The 24484-nt window shown below is 49.1% G+C and overlaps 3 non-coding genes across 3 annotated transcripts; all 3 read right to left on the minus strand.

Moving 5' to 3' along the window:
• Window positions 1-10597: 10597 nt before the first annotated feature.
• Window positions 10598-10670, minus strand: TRNAF-GAA (transfer RNA phenylalanine (anticodon GAA)). The gene has a single exon. It is a non-coding gene; the product is annotated as a tRNA-Phe (tRNA).
• An 860-nt stretch (window positions 10671-11530) lies between these two features.
• TRNAP-UGG (transfer RNA proline (anticodon UGG)) lies at window positions 11531-11602 on the minus strand. Its single transcript has one exon. It is a non-coding gene; the product is annotated as a tRNA-Pro (tRNA).
• An 11867-nt stretch (window positions 11603-23469) lies between these two features.
• On the minus strand, window positions 23470-23555 carry TRNAY-GUA (transfer RNA tyrosine (anticodon GUA)). The gene is given in 2 exon segments: window positions 23470-23505; window positions 23519-23555. It is a non-coding gene; the product is annotated as a tRNA-Tyr (tRNA).
• Between the last annotated feature and the right edge of the window lie 929 nt (window positions 23556-24484).

Here is a 24484-nt window from a genome sequence, read left to right on the forward strand (position 1 = left end):
GATAATCGGGGTAGTCGGATTGTGCATATTGGTACATCTGCTGTGTAACATGTTGTGTCGCGGCAATGGGCTGAGGTTGTGGTACCGCTACGGTCTGTTGTGGAATTTGCATAGGCTGTATATTCTGCGGAACGTGTTGCTGGACCTAGTCCTGTCTGGGAGGACGCGGTCTCTCTTTAGTTTTACCTGTAGCTATGTTGTGTTTCAAAACTGCACAATCGTTTACATAGTGACCTGGCTGTTTACAATAGTTGCATGTCCCTTTAACAGGAGCTGCTGAATTATTGGACTGTGTCGTACCCCTTTTATGACCATCAGCTGGAACTGACTGAGCAACTAGCACTTTCATTTTCGTGTCTTTCATACGTCTCTGTTCGTGATCATGTTCCTCCCTGATTCTGTTCTGGTGATACTGTAACATCTGTAACATTTGGGAAGGCGTATTAGCTTGCCATGTGCTCTCGACTTTCAATACACGGTTCTTAACCTGGGGCAATGAATTCTCGACTAATTTGGTTACGAAAAGGTGTGGGTATGACTCGCTACTCATTTTCAGGCCACTATTAATAATAAAACATTTCTCGAATCTGGAATAAAAATCACTAGTGTCTTCGTCGTGTTTCTGTTTGCAGGCTGAGATTGCATCCCAGTCCTCCTTTTTAGTTGCCAACAATCTTGGCAAAACCTGTACTAATAATCCTGGTAATGCTTTAGTTTTATCCCCAAGACCTAAACCTGGGGTTCGACCAGTTTCTTCGGTTTCTAATTCAGCCCAATTAATCTTTTTGTCTCCCACCTCCCATTCTTTTTCTTTGAGTTTCTCGTAAATACCGGCAGGCAATAATACTTTCAGAATTTTCATAATGTCGGGATATGTGTAATCTCCCATGAGTAACATGTCTTTTATTTCACTGTGAAACCCTGCGGGATCTTTATCATGACTTGGCACTATTTTCTTCATTTCCAATAATTCCATTTTAGTTATGGGCGTGTATACAAACACGCGTTCAAGTGTGTCATCGGGTTTCCGGATTGGATGTACTTCTCGTAAAGGGTTCTGTTTGTCTAGGTGATATGGTTGCCTAACTGGGGGTGGAACGGAAACAAGATGTGGAGTCAAGAAAGTTCTATATTTGTGACGTTGTTCTAGAATGATGTCAATTAAATCGGTACCTAGACCTCTCCATCTTCTCAGGAGTAAATCTTGCAATAGATTATATAACAGGCCTGGGTCAGATTGTTGGTTTTCATACTGTACAATAAGATGTTGGGTCATGTATATACCAGCTAGTCGCTGTTCTTCTGGAGTAAGACTTAAAAATGTTTGCACTACTGAATCGTCTTTATATATGCTGTCATCCCCGGCCCATTGTACTGCGGACCGGGCTAGTTCCTGATCACGTAAAGTATTGAGTTCGTGATAACCTACTCTTTCTTTCAAGATTTTATCAGTAATTTGGAAAATATGCTCAAGGGTACATCGCTCTGGTATCGGACAAAGGTAACGTTTCTTGTTTTCTAAACGAATGGGTCTGTCGAAGGGCCTATCAAGAGGATACTGTCTAGGGAGTTTCTCTCTACCTACGTACGCTAACAGGTCTCTAGTTTCTGCGGTATTCTCTGGTTCTTCTTCATCTGAGGTTTCTTTATCGTCTGACTCGAGAGGCCTCTCAGCCTCCCGTCGGGCATGTATGGCTACTATTACTTTACGGATCTTTCTAGTCATAGCCTCTATACATTTTTCTTTATCATGTTTACACTCTGCAATATTCTGACTCCATTTTGACAATCCCTCCATCTCTTCTCGTGGAAAGCTTGGCTGGTCTTGTTCCCTTATCAAACAATTGATCAAAAATCGCATTATTAAAGCTTGTGTCTCAACTTTCTGATGTGCCATGGCTTCACGAATACACTCTGGTCTTTCTCCTGTTCTGATAAAATGATATATATTGTCTAGATGGTCTGGCATTTCTGGTAATAACATCAAATAATCTGTAACACGTCTTAAACGTAATGAGGCTAACATCATGGGTCCTACCTTGCCAGGCACTGTATCATATCTACAATCTGTAAGATATTCTTTAAGCTTTTTGGCTGGGGTTGCCTTAGGTGTACGCTGCATTGCTAATTCTCTCATTGTCATACGTTGTACATGTGGCGGGGTGCGATAACCTCCTGTAGCACCTCCTGAGGCGGAAGCATGAGCATAACCTGACTGTAGGGTCGGTATCTGTAACGGGGTTGAACCCTGAGTAGCAGCGGGTCCAAAGGGATTAAGCGGATTAATACCGGGGGGAACAATAGAGGAAGTGACAACAGGTGCGGGAATCTGGTGACGTGGAGGGGTCGTGGTCTGATCAGCAGGGATCTGCTGTTGCAGGTTATTATTAGCAGGCGGAGGCAGATTATTGTTAGCAGGTGGTACGGGTACATTGGTATATGCGGGAGCTACATCGTCTAAATAGGAAGAAAGGAAAATGTCTGCTGTGGTCTTTTTATGACATAATTTAGTCGGAACCAATGGAGGGGGCAGATCTTTCGGTATTTCCGGGGTCGCCTTGGGCAGGCCCTCGGTCAGAACTGGATACAGTCCTGTAATAATTGCATTACTCTGTCTGTCGTGTTGTTCCATTCTGACTCGCTGTCCTTCTTCTAGTAGTTCTTTTTCTTTGGCTTTTTCGGAATCCTCTCTACTTTTCTCTGCTTTTCTGAGTGCTTTCTCTGTCCGTCTATGTGATTCTTTACGCCATAATTCTATTGCGTCTTTCTGTGACTGTCTGGCTTTCTTTTTCCATAACGCTTCCTCTACTCTCATGATGCACTCGGCATCCCATGTCCCTGTAACGGGCCATCTCTGATTCTCTCCCAAGTCTTTGGTATAATCCACCCACAAGTCTAAGTATAGTATGGCATCTAAGCCATGCTTGTGGTACATAAAATGTCCAGGAGTGTCCCTAGGTGGGATGGGAACTGCTTCTTCAAGTATCCCTTTCCTAGTTCCTATCTGTCGTAACTTTGAAAACAAAGGCATTGCTACCTCGATCTAGACGCAAACACGATAAACACAGTAGAGAAAGGCAAACAATCACTCATACCACGACATTAAAACACATTGAAACATTTCAAACGAATACTAACTCAAAAAATATTGAATAACTGAATAACTGAATACTAGATGCACTGCTAAACAGTACAGATACACTGCTAAAACAGTGCAGACAGGATCTGTGTACCCAAACCCGTCTTGACCGGACACAAATTAATGCACCCGTCTTGATGCGTCCCCAGCAACGGTACTCACCGGGAAGCACGGAACGGAAGGCCTCGGAAACTCGACTGGACTGGACCGCTACGACGTCACTGCTGCTGCTGCGCACTACGCATGCGCCTCGACACTACAGGTGGGCCTCTCGATACCTCGGACACTGCTCTCTTGGCTGGGCTCTGGTCGGGATCCTCCGCACTCCTCACCACCTCGTCTGGATGTCGACCGCAGTCTCCGTCTCCACCGTAGGCCTGAGGGAGATACAGGAAAACCTGCAGATGCGCATGGGGTCCGTCACGGCTGTGGTAGGGGGCAATTCCTGCGACGCATCACTGGCGCGTGGGGTGGGGGAGGGGTCCCTGTTCGGGCGCCAAATTATGTGGTAAATATTTTACCGTATACGAGTTTGCCATATATTTTTCAGACAGGTAAAAAGAAATAGCTCAATCAAATGAGAGGCAGAGTCCGTGGCATCTGAGTCATACGGGCTTTAATCAAAAATGACTCGAGTCATGGAAATCAATTCCATCAATACAAGGGTTCGGGTATGCAATGATGGCAGAAAGATTTCAAGGATTTATTAACAGTACATGACATATATAGTATAATGACACACTGGCAGTGAATACAGTAGGCGTGACAAGTGAAATGTATATGATAAGAACACATGTGCGTAGCAAGAAGGCGTGAACAAGGGTGTGCACAGAGGCGTGTACTAGAAACGTCACAGAAAAGTGTCATAAGTGGGTGGATGCATAGAGAATTCTGCAGAGTCAGCTGGAACCTGTAGCCTGAATGCGCGCGCAGCTAATATGACGTGTGATTGACGTGCATCTGGAGGAAGCTAAAGGTCTGACTTTTAGCACTAGTGGAGGAGACAGAAGTCTGGCATGTCAGATCGACCTGTTCCTATAGCATATCTGATATCTTGTGTTTGGAGGATGTTTAATCTGGAGTAAAAGGTCTCTTGGGCAGAGGCTATTCTATACTGAATGTATAAGTGCGATGCGCGGAGCCAGGGGCCTACCATGGTAACGGGAGCAATGAATTTCATGAGGGAGACAGGAAGGCTTGGCCCTTGCTCTGCAGCCGGGGATGTGTTTACCTATTTCACTAGACAGGAATGTGTTTTCGAGGAGGCTGAGCTGGCTACGCTGATAACTTGAAGGTAAAATACTGTTTTTGGCAGGCAGGCCAGGCCGAGCCGGGCACCGCTCGCTTGGCAGGAAGTAAGGCAGGGGTCAGGGATGCATCTCCATGCTGCAGCTTTCAGAGGCAGAGACAGAAGTGACTCAAAGGCAGAAATCAGGGCCTAGCTCTGCAGAGCCAGGAGAAAAACGTGAAAGTGCACCATGTAAAGACGGTGGCACGGCATATTTAGGAACTGAATTATCGAATCCATTCATGGTGGATTTGATAGAGGACATGTTAACGTTGGACGCAAATGTATTTGTGTCATCAGATTCGGTTGTGGAGGGAAGTTACATGCACTTTGAACTCGTACATGGAGTCGATGGGGTCGATGGGGTACACGTTAGGGGACACACTTGACCATAAAAATTTCAATTACCTCAGATCCCGCAGTAACATCAAATCATAGCAATATAAATCCCTGGTCCGACGCGGTGACTAGCACCGTTGCGCGGAGGGCGTGGAAGGTCGAGACTGCCACTTCCGGTTTGCGGGGGAGACCGGTTAGCGGTCTAGTTTTCTTGAGGTCACTCGCGCTGGGGCATAAAAGGCACCGGAGGAGCCGGCTCGCGTGGTGGTAAGTGGGCAGTGGCAGTGTCCACAATCCATTGTGCTTGGCGCTGAGCTTTTAATAGCGTGTGCGCGCTTTTTATCTTGGACTGTTGTGTGAACAATACTTTCATTTTGTGCTCAAAACAGGCTTACCTGCCTTAGCGGACGCCGGGGCTGTTCTCTCCTCTCCTTCCCGCCCTGGTCCGACGCGGTGACTAGCACCGTTGCGCGGAGGGCGTGGAAGGTCGAGACTGCCACTTCCGGTTTGCGGGGGAGACCGGTTAGCGGTCTAGTTTTCTTGAGGTCACTCGCGCTGGGGCATAAAAGGCGGATGTTAACAAGGGAGCGCAGCGGGCGCGTCGAAGGCGCGCCGAAGTGTCGCCAAAGTCGAGCCCGTCTGCGCCCGTCCGCGGCCGATTGCGGGCTAGGGCGACAACCCCTGGTCGAAAGATCTACTGGACTAGGGAACAACTCCTTAGTCTCCGCCCCCGCACTGCTTCCTCATGTATGCACGGTATGTTGAGCAGCGACAGGACTTGTCCTCATTGTGGCTTTCGTATGACTACTATGCCTCAGGATACCACGGAGCAGGCATTGGCCTGCGGTCTCCTGAACGTCAGGTCGCTACGTAAACACAGGCTCGATGTGTTCGAGCTGATTACTGATAAAAAACTTGACCTACTGTTTCTAACAGAAACGTGGCTAGATCAGTTTTCCGACTCTGACATCATTGAAGCCACACCGGAGAATTACTCCTGGGTTAGGCAGGATAGGCCAGAGGGGGTGGGAGGGGGGATTGCGATTATTTTTAGGGACACTTTGGGCTGCTGCTTAGAACGCACGCCGATCGTGGAGAGTGAGGCGGGTCTCTTCTCGATTAAAATTAATGGGGCCATGACGCTCAATGGATGTCTGGTATATCGGCCCCCAGGGGCCTGTACTAAGTTTAGGGAGAGCCTGTTAGAAAGCCTCATGGAGGCGACCCTGCGCAGGGACAAATTTCTCCTATTAGGAGATCTCAACCTGCACCTTAACTGCCCTGAGGCCACAGGGGTTGAGGATTTTGGTCGGGACATGCTTGCCCTGCAACTGGATCTGAAACTTGAGGCCCCTACGCATCGACTGGGACACCTCCTGGACCCGGTCTATGCTAATTGGGAAGGTGTGGAGGTGTCAGGTGTTGAACCCTTTCCCTGGACCGACCACTTCATGGTGGCATTCTCCATACAGAGTAGAAATACCAACAAAACTAGCCAGGTACCCTCTAACTTTCTTAGGAGGAAGTGGGCTAAATTCTCGGTGGAAGATTTTAACCAAGCCTTAACTAGGGATGGTTTGCCTGGGGGTGAGGACATAGAAACAGCTGTCCTCAACCTGAATCAGCGCATCACGGCAGCGCTTGACCAGACAGCCCCACTCTGCCGCACTACCACAGGTGCTCGGAAAGATCGCTCAGCTCCTTGATTCAGTGCTGAGCTGAGACTGACAAAGGCAGACTGTAGGCGGGCAGAAAAAGTCTGGAGGGTGTCCTACGACAACAAGGCCAGGGACCTATTCCTGGAAAAAAGGCGCATTCACCATAGGCTGATAAAAAAGTCTAAGGCAGCCTACTTTGCTGAACAAATTCAGGGGGCGGAAAACTCCGCCAAGGAACTTTTTGGCATCTATAAATCCCTGACGTCGGTAAATGCACCTACAGAGCCGGAGAGCTGCTCTACGGAGTCTTGTGACCGGATTGCAGATTACTTCTCCGCCAAAGTTGAGAAGATTTACTCGACCTTCCCTATTCGGCCTACAAGGCTGGACCTAGAGGAAGCAATGGGGGACACAGAGACGGCAGGGCATATTACACACTATTGCACCCCTCCTCCTGAGGAACTATTAGTGGTGTGCCGCTCTGTTAAATCAGGGTCCCCGTGGGATCCGGTGTCGCCAAAACGCTTGGCAGACAGTCTGGAAGTCTTGGAGCCTTATATAAGGCACATCCTCGACGTATCTTTCGGATCAGGGAAGCTGCCGGACGGATGGAAACAGGCGGTGGTGCTCCCGCTCCGGAAGAAACCCCACTTAGGCTTCGAGGTATTAGAAAATCTGAGGCCCATCTCCCTCCTGCCTTTTCTGTCAAAAGTGGCGGAAAAGGTGGTTAATACCCAAATTATGAAGCACGTGGAGGAAAGGGGATTGCTCCATGCGACGCAGTTTGGCTTCAGGCCACGACATTCCACGAGTCCGCCCTCCTCATGGCGACGGAACATCTGAGAGAGGGCGTGGATGCAGGCCAAACTATGGCTTTGATCTTGTTGGACCTCAGCGCGGCGTTCGACACTGTAGCACATAACATCTTGCTACAGTGTCTGAACAGAGGTGGCATCTCTGGCACCGCGCTGAGATGGATCCAAGACTTCCTCAATGAGAGAAGTTTTCAAGTCAGGCAGGGAGACTGCTACTCAAGGGGGGTGCCTCTGGGCCAAGGCGTGCCGCAGGGCTCGTCATTGAGCCCAACCCTCTTTAATATGTATGTCGCGCCTGTTGCATCGATCGTGGAGAGCCATGGCCTCCAACTGGTCTCCTACGCCGACGACACGCAGCTGGTGATCTCCCTGTCGCAGGCGCCCTGTCTTGCTGCCGATGGCTTCCGTTCGTGCATGAAAGATCTAGCCGAATGGATGGCCAACAATTGTTTGAAGCTGAACGGCAGCAAGACGGAGGTGCTTGTGGTAGGGAGAGCCCAGTCTGCCTGGTTGCCGGCATGGTGGCCCTCCTGCCTTGGACCTACCCCAACCCCGTGCCTAGAGGCGCGCAACTTGGGGGTGTGGTTTGACGTTGGGCTCACATTTGGCCCCCAGATTAATCGGGTGGTGGGAGTCTGCTTCGGGATTCTGAAGAAGCTGAGAAAGGTCCTGGACTTACTCCCGCTTGAAGCACGTCAAACCCTGGTTCATGCCCTGGTGACAGCTAGGGCGGACTATGGGAACCTGCTGTACCTGGGGGCTCCAGAAAAAAGCATGGCCCGGCTGCAAGTGCTGCAGAATGCGGCAGCGCGTCTGATTCTCAGACTGCCTAAAAGGGCGCCTTCTAAGGCGGCCCTCCAGCAGCTACACTGGCTCCCGGTGAGGAGAAGAGTGGAGTATAAAGCCCTCTGCACCTGTCATCGCATTTTGAATGGCAGGGCACCCGCCCCTCTGACGAATTTGATCAAAGCGTACATACCAACACGCGCGCTTAGATCAACAGGGGGGGGCCTACTGAGGACTCCAAGAATTAAGAAAGCCCGCATGGGAGGCAGGTCTTTCAGATACTTGGCGGCAACCAACTGGAACAAACTGCCAACGGACCTGCGTTTGGAACCAGATGAGGCTAGATTCCGGGCAAAACTAAAAACTTATCTTTACAGTAAATAATAGCCCGCGTAGTTTTTGTGTTCCCTGTCATCTGCCTATTCCCACTCTCAGCGCGTGGACACGCCAGTGTGCGTAATCGCAGCGCTCAACAAATGTCCCAATAATAATAATAATAATAATAACAGCACCCCAAACCACAAGCAGAGAGAGGGGACCAGAGGGGAGGTGCACTTAACTTTGACTTGTGAGCAGCAAAGAAAGAAGATGATGGGAGCACGCAAGGGGTTCTTATGGACTCTGGGGGCGTGCCTATACTCATGTGTACTCATGGGAAATGAAGTTTGTTTTACTGTTTTTTGTGAAAATATCCATTTTCATTGGCTGCTGTGTTTAATGCAGTAAGGATTGAGAAGCATAATCTGAAGCCTCCGGTCCTGTAATATAATCAGCCAGCGGCGGTTCTACCATGGGGGCGTTTGGGCGCCGCCCCCCCTGCTTTATCGCCGTGCGAGAAGAAGGCAGAAACAAATGGTAGTTATTTATTTATAACTACCATTTGTTTCTGCCTGCCCTTCTCGCCCGGCGAGAAAGCAGTCAGCAGAACTTCTTCCTGGTTAGGTTACAATACTCGAGCCTCAGGGGGGAGTGGCCTGGGGGAGTGGCTTGCCCACTGTTGATAATACTGACTGTTTGGACAGCCTGAGAGGCTGTCCAAACAGACAGTATTAGAAACAGTAGGCAAGCCGCTCCCCCCAAACCACCTCCCACTCTCCGTTCTGCAGGATGCAGACTCAGAGAAATTACGCAGTTAGGGCAGCCGGCCGAACCAATCAGCGCCGGCTGCCATGAGGAGAGGGAGGCTGCCTGCAGCCTTCGAGAGCCCAGCCCACACCACGTCAGATGCAGCGGCGCCGGCGGCATTCAAATCCAGGACAGGGGGAGTCTGCATGCAGTCTCGGGACTCGAGTCGGGAGTCAGCGCGGGAACTTGGGAACCCAAGGTAAGTTTTTACTTTTTTATATTTATTTTAACCCCAACTTGCAGAAGACTGTCAGCGGTGAAGACCGTTAACTTTTCTTTCAATGCAGGTCATTCCAAATCAGTGATGGCCGGCACTTCGAATGTAGACGATGGTAAACAGACTAAAAGGAAAAGGTTTTGTTTTCGTTTTTATTCTTGGACCGCTTTTGTAGAAAGTGCATCAGCTGCTGCTGAGGGCTGCAGGCCACCCCGAATCTAGTTCGAGTCTCCGGCTTTCACACTCCTGGGTCTGAAGGTTCTCACATTCCTGGCGTGAAGTGATCAGCTAACACAGCCATTAACACCGGTGGAGGCATCGGCTGCTCATTAGCGTCAGGCCCAGGGACCATACAGTCTCCACTGGGAGGGGGGGGGGGGTTGGGAGACAGCAATGGCAGGCCCACTCGAGTCACGCGATCTCTCCCATGAGGTATCATGCTAGCCGGTTATAACTTCGGGACTACGAGTCCCAGGGTGCAAAGGGAAAACAGGATTGCATAAAATACTAGTCTAGCGCATGCATTCAGAAACGTAGAGGGGACATCAAGTGTAGCCAAGATAAACAGTACACTTTCCCCAGTCAACAATAACATACATTCTAGAATGCCCCTTTGCTCGATGACGTTTGTTTGGCTTTTGAGATTCATGACATCGTTCACTGGCTGGCCCCCTTAAGATTTCGCTGGGGCTCGGAGTGAATTAATTATTCGATAATGTTGCCTCTCACAGGCAATGTTTGCTTCTCAGTCAACAAATCTCTGGATTGTTTCAATTGCACCGTTTTTTGCTTCTTGTTGTCTGCTCTCAATTTAGTAGTTATGTTTCTAGGTCACTAGATGTATTGTTTGCTTTTCCCCTCATTCTTTGAAAGAAAGAGTATAGATGTAGGTGGTCCAGGCTCGCGCGCCAGCCACAGTGAAGTATGACAATTGCTTTACGCCCTACCAGTTTCAAATGTCACGAGCCGCCACTGGAATCAGCTCACCGTGTGTGATTGTGCCTGCAGTGTGTGACACACTGTGGGGATAGGGCTCCTGTGCACCAGGTGTGAGACTCACAAACAACAGAGGGGTTGTACCGGAAGGATGTATCATTGTAAGAAACGTATAAATAATTAAAAACGAGGAGGAAGGAATGAATAATAAAAAGGTTACTGTTGTTAATTCAACGTTTTCTTCCCCAAGTTTCTAAACTTGTAATGGTTGATGTTTCAGTCACAAAAGGCATCTGCCGAAACCCGGGATCGAACCAGGGACCTTTAGATCTTCAGTCTAACGCTCTCCCAACTGAGCTATTTCGGCCACTCTTGGTACACGTCAGTGACTGTTGTGATTTAACTGAACACACCCCGGAGATGTTGTGCTTGCAGGAGTTGTTTCCGGGTTCACGGGTCTCATTTACCCCTGCCTCCTCTCAGACTGGTGAGTGTCTCCGCCTCTTTCGTGCCAGGAGCCTGGCACAGAATATACAGAGCAGGGTCCTTGTGCCCAGAATATGCCCATCACAACCACAGCGACAGGATATCACTACGAAGGGCGCCTGGGGTCGTTATTGTACCCCTAAAATACACATCACAATGACTGTGCCCGAGAATAAGCCTTTGAAACACACCTCTGCCACTAACGACCCCACACGCCAGGTGACTGTGACACAGAATGCACCAATCAGATCCAAGGCGCTTTAAACGCGACCATCCGAATTATTGAGCCAAAGAAAACTCACGGGACATTTAAAGAGCCCCAGAATTCCCGCATCTCTTGATGCACCAATCAGATTGAAGGAGGCCGAGACAGTCCTTCTAACTTCACTCTGTACAGAAACACCCGATCATTACAAATACAACCGAGTCCCTTCCTAGAGAGTTACCCTTGTGTCTGGATGGGGTCTCAGCTCTGCTGTGTCCAGTGTGCACCCCCACGGCTCACATTTCTGTCTCAGATTCAACGGAATGACATAAAAACAAACCCCTCCTGGCTGCCCCGCCCCCTCTTCCAGCTGTTTCTGCAGCTGGCTCGGAGGTGCAGGGGTCACTTTCTTCCCTTGAGTGCGGCAGAGTATGTGTGTAATCGAATGCAAAACCATATTTCAAAGTCACCTGTTTTGTGACTCGCACCTTTTCAAAGTGTCCATTTATTGAAATGTGACTTTATAAAAGAAAAGAGGGCTCGTCCGGGATTTGAACCCGGGACCTCTCGCACCCAAAGCGAGAATCATACCCCTAGACCAACGAGCCAACTGTTTGTCACGTTTAGTATATAGTGTCTTCATCTGTGCTAGAACTCAACTAGTACTGTATATGATTCTTGTCTGTCCCCTCCTTAGTCCCAAAGGACGCTCCATGGCAGGGGCTCCTGACTCAGATATTCTTCTTTCAGCAAATACCTGCTTCCTTTTATTCAAAACTACAAAGAGAAGGAAACATCCACCGCACACCGCTGCAGATTATTGTGACAGGATCACACATTGAGGGTCTCATTTACAGGAAACTGACGCACCGGCATTGATGCATCCGTTTGCTTGCGCCCGCTCCAAATGTCCTTGCGACGCCATGGATGCGCTGTATTTACAATAGAGGGCTCTATGGCGCACGGATTAACAGATGCGTCAGAAATTCAGACACATCTGTTGGCGCAAAAGTGACGCATTGCTGGAGTTGCTCATAAAACAGATGCCACTCCAGCAATGCGTCAGATCACATAGGAAAGTCCCATTGCAAAAGCCATGCGTCACTCCTTACGCCTGGGCAGAGCAGGCGAAAGGATTTTGACTCAGTGAAATTACAGAGTGAGGCAGTCAAATGTGAATTTCACTGCTCCCGCTCTACACGGCTTTTTTGCATGGAAACACCTACCCAGCAGACTTTATACCTGGTGCAGGTATAATGCGCCGCAGGGCTCTACAGACTGATGCACTGGACAATATGCACCGGTTTGTACATATGGCACAGTGTGGTGCACTGATTGCGCTGCATAAAAAAAAGTGATGGGGCGCAAGGGTCTTGTAAATAAGGCCCTGAGTCTGTCAACTTTACAAAAGTGTAATTCCTATTTTACTCAGGCCTGAAGGGTTTACATTAGTACGAACATGTGTTTCTCCGGCAGGGATCATTCTACATTATTAATGGATCCATAGCAGATGGGTTACATTTTTATAATTCATAAAGTCTATTTCAGTCCGATTAAGACTACAGACACTAAAGGGTTATAACATCACAGCATGGCACTAATGAGAAAACATCAAATTAAAAAGGAGCGTATACTATGTTACTTTATTTTCAGCCAAGATTCAAGCCATCAAAAGTCCAGCAACATATTCAATATGATGCAATTCCACAATATTCAATTTTCAGGAGTCTTGAAACTGCGTTTCATAATGCAGCTTCTATTCATTTTTCAGAACATAACTTTTTTCCAATCAGCCCAGTCAACGCGTTTCGTCCCTGAGGACTACATCAGGTTTCTGAGTTCCAGTAACACATATTTCGAATGGTGTGTAGTATACCGTCTGGTTCTGTATCTTCCTGGGGAATCAGTCTCTTCCCCTGGGTGGTATAGTACCACCCTGATTCATCTCTTCTGTGTGTCAAGGTAGAATGTTGTGAAAAAATGCCTAGATTTTGGGTGCTCAATAGTTGTTGAATCTAAGAATGTGAGGTCACAAAAAGTAGAGCGTACAAGTTTAAAAGATATTCAGTAAAACGCACTAGTGCGACACAAGGGCCCACACTGCTGGTGTTTATTTTTAGTGTCTAATAAGAGATAATGCCTGGTCGGGGAGGACGCAGATGGTGGTGTTTGCTCCAGAGCAGCATGAGAGGGCATCAGGGCTACATGCCCACTCTCTGAGGGTGTGACAGGCTGTGTCTGTGACCTTTGGCCAATCACAATCACTGGTGCAGTCCTACAAAGGAAAGACACCTTTCCCCTTCAGGGAGTGTCCGCTGTCCTTGGCACAGCCAGACAGGCCTTTTATTCCACTGGGCATTTCCCCAGTAGGCTGCAGAATGCAACACACATGGAAAGAGTAAATAATCAAGAGAAATACAAATATTTCTCCTCTTTATGCTGACTTTGGGAAGGTGTACGGTTTTGCCGCTGCCCCTGGTTCATGTGATTAAGTAAATCTGGGGCAGCATCAAAATCCATGGGCGTTGCAGGGAAAACCCACCAACAACACCCATAGAAGGATTCCGACCGCAGAGAACGGCAACACAGTCACTGGCGCAGCTTTGTCTTACTCCATATCTATGAGGCCATGCAACGGCCCACAAAGCGACTTTGTGTTGCCTCATAGATATGATTGAGGCGCCTGAGCCATTGGAGCGTCAAAAAAAGCGACGACCCGGCCGTGCCGGCATCTCATAAATAAGCAATTCAACAAAGAAATTGGACAACGAGTCATGGATACCGTACCTTCCTCTTGTTCACAATGTATTAATAATATTTGTATTAATAACAAATGTGTGCATTCATTAAATACAACTGCTGCCCATATATGGCTTAACCGAATGTATTTCCTTTATAAAAGGTTTCAACATCCGTATCTCGTCCAGTTTGAATTCCATGGAAATAGAGGAAGGTGTATTAGTAGGTGATGGAGGATTTGTTTTTGCCCTCTTGCCAGTGTTCGCAGTTGAAGAAGAGGACCCTTTAGCGTTGAGCTTTGGATTAGAACAAGAATAGGGTGCTGGAGAGTTTTTCAAATGAAGAGAGTCATTCATGCCATATTCAGTGGTGTCTTGCAAAACACTAAAGGGATTCGTATCAACCAAAGATTGCGGAAGTGGTTGAAGTCTGGAACGGTTCTGGCGCGCCATTGTCAGTGAAAAACGATTGGTACTAAGTAGCCAAGTCGCACTTAGAAAATAGTAAAATGGTACCAGCAATGAAGCATGAATCGCAATCACTGCAGGGTACAAAAAAGGGAGAATAACACCAAACCTCAACCTGCAGTGTTAATGAAGAAGGTACAGAAGTGTATTAGTCTCAATTTGACATAAAAGACGACGTATCAAAAAATACCTCACACAAGAAAAAGTCCTGTGAGGAATTCAAGTGAATAACATCACTAATTCACAAAATGGCGGCCATAATATATATGTGGGCTGACTGAGGTACAGAAAAATCGCCCAAACGCTAATTTCTGAGAAGCCAGGTATAGAAAACAAGGTTAAAGTCCAGGAAAGTTATGTAGAAGTACATTGCAGGCAGAGAAACGTTGAAAAAATAAATAAAACAGAGGAGAGAAACACCCTCTAAAAAGCATAGCTGCTCAAAATGGCGTCCGCTGCAAAAAGCGGGGCTGTAGAAACGAAAAAAAAATGCTCATAACTTGCATTTTTGATCATCCTCCATACTAGCAAACGTGTCAATCTATGCAGCGCACATTCCGCCGCATGCGGGGTTGATCCGGCCGGTTCTGCGGGCAGTCAGGAAACCTGGAGATGCTCCGAGCGCTACGTCGCTACGGAGCCCTCCGAGAGAGCCGCCATCTCCGCTGACGCCGAAGCCACGCCCCGGATGCAGACCTTTTTAACGGAAGTCACAGGGGTGCAGACTGAGATAACTCCAATAGTTATGTTGTTGGGGGTGCTAGATTATGAAGTGTCTGCAGAGGGAATGTATACATTCAGATATTTAATATAAATTGCTGTCGCAAGACTATGCATAGCCTCACTGTGGCGCCAGAAAGAACCTCCTACTTTTGAGATGCGGAGAGGAAGGTTATTTGCTATATGCAAACTTGAAACTAACCTATATGCTATCAAAGGGCCACAGAAGCGAAGATTGGGTGTTAAAATCTGGGGGGCGTTAACTGAATTTATGACACTGGCAATATAAGTTCATACCTAGACCCCGCTGCTTTCGGGAGGATTAAAGTCTGCAGTGTTGTAAACATGTCTGCTTCCTTTGTAAATATAGGTGCAGGCTAATTGTAAACCACTATTTATCTTTTTACTTTTATTTACCACTTACTTGTTTCAGCCCATCCCTTTGGTATCCGCCTGTCGGTACTCACGATGTAAATAATGTGTATGGGGCTCAAATTCCCAGATGGGATCCTATATATATGTATATTGTTTTAGGTGGTACAAATGTTATTTTTTCACGATGTTGTTTAATTTCTTTTCTGTCGATCTTATGCTGGTTATATGCTGATGTTTTCTGTAATTGTCTACTGGCTTAATAAAAAAGAATTATAAAAAAAGACAAAGCCAATAGTTTTTGCTTGTTGTAGGTGTAACGTTACTTGTTGTGTTATATATCTGGATACAATGACAGCGGAGGCAAAATACCAGCCCAGCAGCACACTATGCTAAGCACTGATTTTTAGCTTGGGTGTTTTAAGCCACTCACTTAATTACACCAAACACCCCCTTTGGAGAGACCCCTCCCCCCCTCCCCCCACCCCATTTTGTTTCATCCAACTTAAAGCCCTGGAAACAACAGTCCGTGAAGTCCCTTGAAATGAATGTTGCACTCTACAAATACTGTAAAATGCAAATACAACATCATGCCACAGTCACCTCACTTCCTGGAACTGTGCATCATGCTTGACTCATGACTTCCTCTTTTTCAGATTGCCTAAGCACAGGGGCATAGTGAACCCACCCCCTTGCTTTAGGAACTACAGCAAGGGTGACATTCTTGATGGGCCTCTTCTATCTGCAGCTCTGCAGACAAGGGCTCAGCTCATAATTAATGTGAAAAGGTGGGCGAGTGAGTAGTTGAAAGGATAAGTGGATGGCTGGATGGATTAGTGAAAGGGTTAATGGATGAATGAAAGGGTAAATGGATGGATAATGAGAGAATGGATGGATGGATGAGTGAGTGGAAGGATGGATGGATGAGAGAAAAGGTAAATGGATGTATGGGTGGAAGGGTAAATGGATGGTAAATGGGTGGATGTATGAGTGAAAAAATAGATGGATGAGTGAAAGGATGGCTGATGGGCGAGTGAGTGGTTGGATGGATGGATGGATGAGTGGAAGGGTGGAGGTAAGGATGGATGAGTGAGTGAAAGGGAGGATATATGGACAAAAGGATGGATAAATGAGTGAAGGAGTGAAAAGGTGGATGGATGAGAGAAAGGATGGATGGATGAGTGATAGGGTCAATGGATGGATTCATGAGTGGATGAGTAGATGGGTGGGTGGATGGGTGGAAGGAAGGATGGCTAAGTGAAAGGGTCAATGGAGAGAGAAAGGGAGGATGGATGAATGGCTGAGAAGGTGAATGGGTGAAAGGATGAGTAACTGGGTGGATGGATGAGTAAGTAAAAGGATGGTTGGATGGGTGAAAGGGTAAATGGCTGGATGGATGAAAGGGTAAATGGCTGGATGGATGAGTGAACGGATGGATGTGTGAAATGGTGGATGGATGAGTGAAAGTGTGAATGGATGAATGAAATGATGGCTGGAAGGATACATGATGGGTAGGTTAGCAAATGGAAGAATATGTTTGGATTTGGATGGGCTTACTTATATACTATTGCGCGATCTCCTCTGATGTGTCTGTAAAACGTTACTTTTGTCCCAAAGTTTTGTCCTGAATTTTTACACTCACTGTCCTGAATTTGCACCCATGCCAGTTTGTCTCCCTACTGGACAGGGTTTTACTTACAATGCAGGGACCTGCCATCCTATCATGTCCCAATATAGAGGGCAAACACCGACCAGTGTTAGGTACTCATGCCGGACCCGGGGAATATAAGATCTCTGATGAGGGTGGGGGGGCGTGCACATCTGGCCCAGTGGCACTTTTACTTTCACAATGTGTCTGTAGGTTCTAAACTGTTAGGTTTAAATAGATAAAAGTGACACCTTCGGATAAAACAATTCCCCATTCAGAGCCCGCCTCCAACATTCCATTTATTTAGCATGAAGAATACTCGTCAAAATGCATTTTCCATGTAGTTCTTTGATTTTAATGTCATATGTATTTATATAAATAATAAGCCTCAATTACTTTTTGCTTTTTCAATTACTTAAAAGGAAAAGACACAAATGCTGTCCAAAAGGTCAAAGACTTCTAAATATTTAAACTTGTAAAGGTGTGGCCATACATAAAAAGCAATAGCAAATTGTAATATCAGTATAACATTATAAATTGCATTTAAAAAAGGTTTTCTATCCTCAAAATGTTTGCTTAGTTTAAAAATATATCTCCCCGTCGGGAATTGAACCCCGGTCTCCCGCGTGACAGGCGGGGATACTAACCACTACACTAACGAGGATCTGATGATTTCCTTGTAGCTGAGCAGTTCCTTGTCGAGGCTTCCACCCGCTCTGTCCTGACTGTGACTGATCTTTCTTATTTCTCAGCTCCTTGACACCAACACAGGGGGCCGCAGGCTCAACAAACACACACACTCCCTCTCGTACAAAGCACACACAAACACACTCCTCTTACCCGCACAACAAACCTCTCACCTCCTAGCAGAAGTGTCTGATGATGCCTGGATTACTTGAGGTAATCCCCATTACTCTTAGTCCTACTCGTCCTCGACCCAGTCATAACACATGAGGTATTCCACCCGACAGGAAACAAAACAGGAAATGCTTTTTAGACTCCACCCACCCTCCTGTCAGGTGCTATATTACACCTCACCACCAGAAGCAAATCCTGATGTACCAAGCACCAAAGGCCCAGCAAGGGAGGGCGGGCGGGTTGTATGACTGGGTCGAGGACGAGTAGGACTAAGAGTAATGGGGATTACCTCAAGTAATCCAGGCATTACCTCTACGTCCCTCGTCCTCGACCCAGTCATAACAGATGAGGCATACCAAAGCAACCCCAAAAGGCCTTTGGCACACCACAACCAGAAAGAAGAACAGACACAAAGGCGTGCAGCAAGACAAAGTTTATTAAGAAACCAAATCAAACAGGTGGGGGAACCCCCACCGCACGCAGCAAAATTCAGGCGGCCCGAAAGAGCACAATTCAGGTGATAATGTCGCACAAAAGTGGACTCGGATGCCCAGGTCCCCGCCCTACAAACCTCATCAAGGGGGACCCCATGGAAAGCCGCCCAAGAAGCAGATACACCCCTGGTAGATCTAGCCTGAACACCAGAAGGGCAAGGCAAACCAGAGCCCTGGTAAGCCAAGGAAATCACCTCCTTGATCCAACGACCCAAAGTAAGCCGAGAGGCAGCTTTACCCCTACCAGCCAGACCAAAGGTAACAAAGAGGGAGTCAGAGGACCGAAAGTCAGCAGAACGAGCAACATAAATAGACAAAGCCCGTCTGACATCCAAAGAATGGAGCAAGACGTCAGAGGGCGAGGAGGGAGAAGGACAGAGAGAAGGAAGAATTAATTCCTGGGAGGAATGGAACCTGGAACGAATCTTAGGTACAAACCCGGGGTCCAAAGCAAGGACCACCGCGTCGTCCAGAAACCTCAAGAATGGGGGAGAACAGCGCAATGCCGTAAGCTCGCCCAACCTCCGAGCAGACGTAATAGCGACCAAAAAGGCCACCTTGAAGGACAGGAACTTCAACTCCACAGACTCCAGAGGCTCAAAAGGGGGCGACTGTAAGGCACCCAAAACCAAAGAAAGATCCCAGGGGGGAACCGGGGATCGGACCGCAGGTGCAGAAAGAGAAAAGCTCCGAAACAAACGGGAAACCAACAAGCCATCCGAAGGAATAAGAGTAGCAGGATGCCGAAATGCCCGGATAGCAGCCCACTGACCTTTCAAAGTGGATAAAGCAAAGTGTCTCTGAAACCCATCCAGAAAAAACTGAAGAATAGAGGAAACTGCACAAGAAGCAGGGGACAGGTTCATGGAAGCACACCAAGAAGAAAAGGAAACCCAGTGCTTAGAATATGAGGAAAGCGTGGACTTCCTACGGGAAGCCTGCATCACAGTGATGAGGTGATCGGGCAAACCCCGGACCCCAAGAGACAGCAGTTCAACCTCCAGACCGCCAAGGTGAGGGGTACCAACAGCGAGGACGACCGGCAACTCAGAGGAGACGGGAAGCGGGGCAGGATCCAGGGGGGCCCACTGCCAGCCGTAGAAGAAGCGGGAACCAAGAGCGGCGAGGCCAATAAGGTAGAACAGCCACCACCTGAGCCCCCACCCGCTGAACCTTCAGCAAGAAGGCAGGTATCAGAGGAAAGGGGGGGGAATGCATACAGTAACCAAGGAGGCCAGAGGACAGTCAAGGCATCCACTCCCCAAGCCCCCTCCTCCGGAGTCCTGGAACAGAACAGGGGAAGCAAGGCGTCCTTCAGCGAGGCAAAGAGATCCAGCACCGGAGTCCCGAACCTCAGGCACAGGGACCGGAAAATCCGAGGTGACAGGCACAGGGTGATAGACGACGGGAACCTCCGACTCAACGAGTCCGCCACAACGTTGTCCACACCCTTGATGTGTTGAGCAGACAGGGCCACCAGATGACACTCGGCCCAACTCGCAATGGCACAGGCCACCAAGTTTAGGGAAAGGCAGCGGGTACTGCCCTGGTGGTTGATGTAGGCCACAGTCACAGTGCTGTCCGACCTCACCAACACGTTGCATCCCAGAAGACGATCCTTGAAAAGGCGAAGGGCCCTCTCCACCGCCGACAGTTCCCTCCAATTCGAAGACCGGTGCGACTCCGAAGGAAGCCAACGAGCTTGGATCGCCCAAGGACCCAGAGTCGCCCCCCAGCCGGAGGCGCTGGCATCCGTCGTCAACACCAAAGGGGGCGGAGGATGGAACCACATGCCCCTCGACAGATTGGAAGGATCCAGCCACCATTGGAGAGCAGACACCAACCCTGGGGACACTGGAACAGGAACCGAGAAGTCCAGGACAGGAAAAGGCACCCAACGCTGAACATGCCACAGCAGAGGCCGAAGATGAACTCTGGCCCATGGCACCGTGAACACAGTGGCAGACATGTGACCCTGGACCACCAACCACTGCAGGAGAGGAGCAGACCTCCTGGAAAGCAACAACCTCAGTAAAGACTGCAGACGTAGAAGCCGGGACTCCGGGAGAAAAACCTTGCCCAGCACAGAGTCGAACACTGCCCCAATGAAGGTCCTCCGAGTAGACGGGTCCAGGTGACTCTTCGGCAGATTGACCAGGAAGCCATGGTCCTCGAGCGTACGCATGGTCAATGAAAGGTGGAAGGACATGACCTCCGATGACGGAGCCTGGATCAGCCAATCGTCCAAGTAAGGAAACACGGACACCCCCAGGAGATGGAGATGGGCCACCAAAGGAGCAGCCACTTTGGTGAACACTCTGGGGGCGGACCAGAGACCGAAAGGAAGGACGCAGAACTGCCAATGACGACCATCCAGGCAGAAGCGCAGGAACTTCTGATCCTCCAACGCCATCGGGACATGCAGGTAGGCATCCTGGAGATCCAGCGACGTGAACACCCAACCCTCCTGGATCAGGGGAATCACCTTCTGCAGCGTCTCCATTTTGAAAGGGATCTTCTGAACAAACAAGTTCAAGGCCCGAAGATTTATCACAACACGGAACCCTCCCGTGATTTTCGGAACCACAAAGACAATCGAATAATTCCCCAGTCCTCGTTCCAGGGAGGGAACCGGGACAATCGCCCTCTTGTCGAACAGTGACCCAACCCCCTCCAGCAACGCCCGACGGCGAGCAGGGTCCGCAGGTAAAGGGGTCACCACCAACCCCGAGGGAGTAGGAGGGGACAGGAACTCCATCCGGTAGCCCCGTGAAAGAACATCCAGCCCCCACTGGTCCGATGTCGTCACCAGCCAAGCCTGTAAGAACAGCCGCAGTCTCCCACCAACCGCGGGCTGACCCCCAGCGAGAACGGGCACTGGAACGGAATAGTCAGGAGCGAGCAGCCCCTGACCCTCCATCCGGCTGGGGCTTCTTCTGGAACCTCCGAGGAAAGGACCTGCGAGCTCCCCGCTGGCCTCTAAACGAGGACTGCTGGAACCTGGAAGGCTGGCGAAAGGACCTGGCATTCGAGAAGGATGACCCCTTCTGAGAAGAAGTCTGACGGAACGACAACGAATGCTTCCTCTCCTTGAAGACTTTATGCAGCTTGGCCTCCAGTGCGTCCCCAAAAAGATGAGTACCAGAGAACGGCAACCTCAAAGCCATAGAACGCTGCGCAGCATCCGTCTTCCATCCTCTCAGCAGCAAGTTCCGACGGGCAGCCACCGAGGAACCACAAGACAACGCAGAAGCCCTGACAGAGTAAAAGGCGATGTCCGAAAGGAACTCAGATTGGCGCTCCATCGACTCCAGCAAATAAGGACAACTGATCCCCTCCTGCATAGCAGAGAACAAAGTCTTGAAGTCAGCCAGCAAAGATTGCGCCACATAAGCCCCATAGACACCCGACCGCAGAGCCAGGTGAGAGCCAGCATAGGACTTCTTAAGAGCAGAGTCAATCTTCTTACCAACCCCATCCTGCAGGTTATTATCATCAGCCATGGAGGGACGATCAACCAGGGAAGCAACCACAGAATCCACCTGCACCGAATCAGGTAGGGCAACCTCCAGATTGTGCAAAGGATACAGTTTAGACATGAACCTGGGCACAGAAATATGGTCCGGGTCCTTCCATTCTTTAAGGAGGACATCCATGACAAACGGATGTACGGGCATAGAAGAGGACGCAGGCTTCCGAAACTGCGGCAACACAGTATCCTGGGAGGTACTGGGCACAGGCTCCACCGGGAACCCCATATTCTCCCGCACATGGCAAAGCAGATCAGCCATCAACTCCTTCGAAATGTACTTGCCCTGCAGATCCAACGCACCCAAAGTAGACTCATCAGAGGAAGCAGAGGAAGAAATATCCGAATACAGGGGGGCAGCCTCCCCAGAGCGACCCCCTGCACCCTTCTTGGAAGCCTTGAGACTGGACAGAGTCTCCAACATCAGGCGCTTCAGGCGTCCAGAGCCCCTCTGACCAGCACACCGACCAGCAGGCGCAGAATCCCCACTGTTAGAGGAGGAAGAGTACCGAACAGGAGAGACATGTTTCCTCTTCCTGTGGTGTTTCCCCATGACCAGTAATGACAGCAAATGCAGGAAAACAGCCAAGCGCAAAACCCAGCAACACCAAGGCGTCACAGCCCAAACTGAACTCAAGGACATTTTATAGGCACTAAAACACTCACCCCCGCAGCTGCAGCCACTTCGAAATCCAAACGGAGGGGCAGAAATCAGCCTCCAATCAATGGCCAATGAGGAAATGCAGAAACGACCCGCCTGCTGAAAACGATCCGATGACGTCATCAGGACGCGCCATCCCAGCACTCAGGTGAGCGTCAGGGAACCTGGAGCCCACCCGGGCTCCCGACCATGCCAGACGGGGCAAATGACGAGACAACCGGAAGCGTCCCGCTTCCCCACACGGGCTCCTCACCCGGCCGATGCTCCCGGTCTCCGGCAAGCAGAAAGCACCGCCTACCCGGCACCCGCCAATCAGGGGCCGGCAGAAACGAAGCGGAAGAAAGCGCGTCCCGCCCACAATCACCGGCAAGTGAGGGACGCGCGGGCAGCCGTCTGCCCCTCCCAGCAGCGACCAGCCCTGGATCCAGAAAGCGGAGGCGAAGACAGGAATCCACGGGGACCCGAGAAGCCCCGCAACCCAGGGTCCCCGTATGGAGGAAAGCACAGGAAGCCCAGCAGCCCGGCTTAGCAAAGGTCCCACGTCGGTCCATGAGCTCCCCCAAGGCCCCGCCAAGGAAGACACCACAGGACTCCTGATGCAGGTAAGTGCCCAGCACTCACCCCAGCGTAACCCATCAGCATTCCGACCGACAGGAAACAAAACAGGATCTGCTTCTGGTGGTGAGGTGTAATATAGCACCTGACAGGAGGGTGGGTGGAGTCTAAAAAGCGTTTCCTGTTTTGTTTCCTGTCGGGTGGAATACCTCATGTGTTATGACTGGGTCGAGGACGAGGGACGTAGAGGTAATGGAGGATTGCAGCGGGGACTGCACACAGGCAGGGTGGCGTGAAACCACCAACCCACAGCCGGAGGAGAGACCTGGGCTGTAAAGGTGAAGAGAGGAGACAGGAAAAGCCCAGGCGTGTGAGGGTCTGAGAAAGAGGCGCTTTCTATTGTGAGGGGAAAAAGTGTAGAGTTCTCAAAAGTCCTTCGAGCCGGATTTGAACCAGCGACCTAAGGACGACAGTCACTCCACTACAGTCCTCCACTCTACCAACTGAGCTATCGAAGGCTCGCCGGGGGACATTGATGAGAAGGTGCTATATGGCATGAAAAGTGGGCACCGAGCGTAGGAACTGTTATGTTTCTCATCACTTGAGAAAGCTGCAAACCCAAAAGATTTTAACTAATAGGGAAACGGCTGAGTCCTGACTGATTTTCATGATATATTTACATTTATTATTTTGGGGATCCAAAAGTTAATGAAGGGGTTATATATATATATATATTTTTTTTATGTGTAGCGCTCAAACACCGTAGGTTTTCTGGTATTGGATCAGAGTTATATTTGTGTGGTGTTGCGCTTATTTATTTAGGGTATTTCGTGTTTACATTTGGATACATTAGTGCTGTTGGTCCTGGGTAACGTGTTATGGTGTTTTAAGTGTTAATTTTTTTTGGTTCGGATGTTCTTTGTAGCATCAAATACTTAAAGGTGTTTTTGCGGTTCGTGCATTGTAATTATGAAAATGGTATTCACCACTGGATCCACAAGTTAATAATGGGGTTATGTTATCTAGTTATATGAAAACGTAATCAGGTGTTACATTTTTTGTTTCTGGGCTGTGATGTTGGTAAAGGTGATTCAGTCACTGGGGGTCGCCAACGTCAGCGAGTCCCTGTCTGTGAAACACCCTCAGACACCAGGGGGCCCCAGGGGCTGGTCTTACTTAAAGCTCAGGGGCCGGTCCTTGTAATAGGATCTGTTTAACACCAGAAGGAGACTAGAGGGGTGTCCCCTCTGACCCATCAGAGCTCTTAAATGCTGTGGGTGTAACAAAGATGATAATAGGAGGAGACTGGGTTGAAATGCTGAGCCATTGGCAGCCCTTTGCCCTCGGCAGCCGCGTCTCCACGTCAGTGTCACCTCCTCTATGAAAGAGGCCTGCCAGGAATCCAGTCTGAGGGGTCAGAGGGCAATCAGAGGTCACCGGGTCATAG

This window comes from Lissotriton vulgaris, chromosome 1_1 (assembly GCF_964263255.1).
Source record: "Lissotriton vulgaris chromosome 1_1, aLisVul1.2, whole genome shotgun sequence".
NCBI lineage: Eukaryota > Metazoa > Chordata > Amphibia > Caudata > Salamandridae > Lissotriton > Lissotriton vulgaris.